This window comes from Trichinella spiralis (genome assembly GCF_000181795.1).
Source record: "Trichinella spiralis strain ISS 195 chromosome Unknown Scfld6380, whole genome shotgun sequence".
Classification (NCBI taxonomy): Eukaryota; Metazoa; Nematoda; class Enoplea; order Trichinellida; family Trichinellidae; genus Trichinella; species Trichinella spiralis.
The window spans coordinates 1-1,474 of NW_003533319.1; positions in this window are offsets into that span (position 1 = coordinate 1).

The following is a 1,474-nucleotide window of genomic DNA, read 5'->3' on the forward strand; positions in this document are numbered from 1 at the left end:
ATTGTTCAACTTGTCAGGGTAAAAATCAATTGATAAATAATATGATAAAAAACAAAATCAATACGCTTTGTTTCAGTGAAAACAGAAGAGACAATTTACTATTTTGAATTTTTTTTTGCCATTTCCAAACGACGTCTGCCTAGCCGGACTTTACTCGGGACAATTATTGTTCACCAAATGTCGAGGAGAGCTGAGAAAATTTTTCACTGCGTCCTTCTTCTCGTGGATGAATTATTTTTTATTCAAAAAAAAATTTTTGATTTGTCGATTTGTTTCCATTTTTACTTGTGTGTATTGTTTTTTAAAATGGACAATACAAAAATGATCATGAACAACAAATAAAAATGAACAAAAGAAAAAAAAATCAGCGATTGTTGTTTTAATGTTGTAAAAAGTTGAAACGATAAAATGCGAATAAATAAATGAATGAATGATATGCCGTGCGCTGCAGTGGAAAATTAATCGATTGCGTAATGTTGAAAAAATGATTGACGCGCGAGCGAAATGAATGAATGATTCAACAATTTCACCAGCGCTGTTTCGGCGAGCGTAAATTATTCCATAATTTCACATTTCATTTTTATAATTTTTATCATTTCAATTAATTGAGAGAAAGGTGAATTTTTCGTTTCTCTTTTTTACTGAAGAAGAGCAACAAATTTTCGAGCAAATATGCAAATTATTCTGATCCAATGGAATGTTTGGAATGTTGTTGTTTTTGTTTTTTTCTAATTTATTGATCTTGTTAGAAAAAAAGAACATATTCCAAGAAATATATAATAATAAAAACGTGGGAATAATTTTTTCATTCAATTTTATTGTAATGTTGTTTTTTTATTTGCATTTTTTCTATGCTTCCAGAGTGCGGAAAGGGTGTGGTTCAGAGCAACTGTGCGCGCAGGGTTGTTTAGTACGGCCCGAGGGTTGCCAAAACCGGACGTTTTGTTTCACCTCTACTGCTCGAGTGGCTATTTGTTTGTTTGCAGCTTCCTGAGAAAAGCGGCTTTTGTGCCAACGAAACTGGCCACATAATCCATTCATCACCAATATGACTTGAACATTAAAATCAACTTTATTATTTTTTTTCTTTTAGGTCTAAATATAACATTTCAAACTATTTTTATCCTATAATTTACTCTAGGCAACAAATGATTGTTTTACAATACTAATTTGAATTCAACTGTACAATTGGTACTAGTATTAAGCTTTGCGATGCATTCTTCATACGAAATTAAAAATATGAAATGTATCTTGTCATTATAAATAGTTTGCTATATTTTTCAAGCATTTCAGCATAAATAGACAGATGAAAGATTTTTTTAAATGAATGATAACCTCTCCTGAATGCATTATAATGGAAAAAGTTGTTTACAGATTCTGTTCAGTCAGTGGCTGCTATATGTCAGATACACACTGCTGCAACATATGTACAACATACGTAACCCAAAGACAAAACACTGCTGCATATAGATGA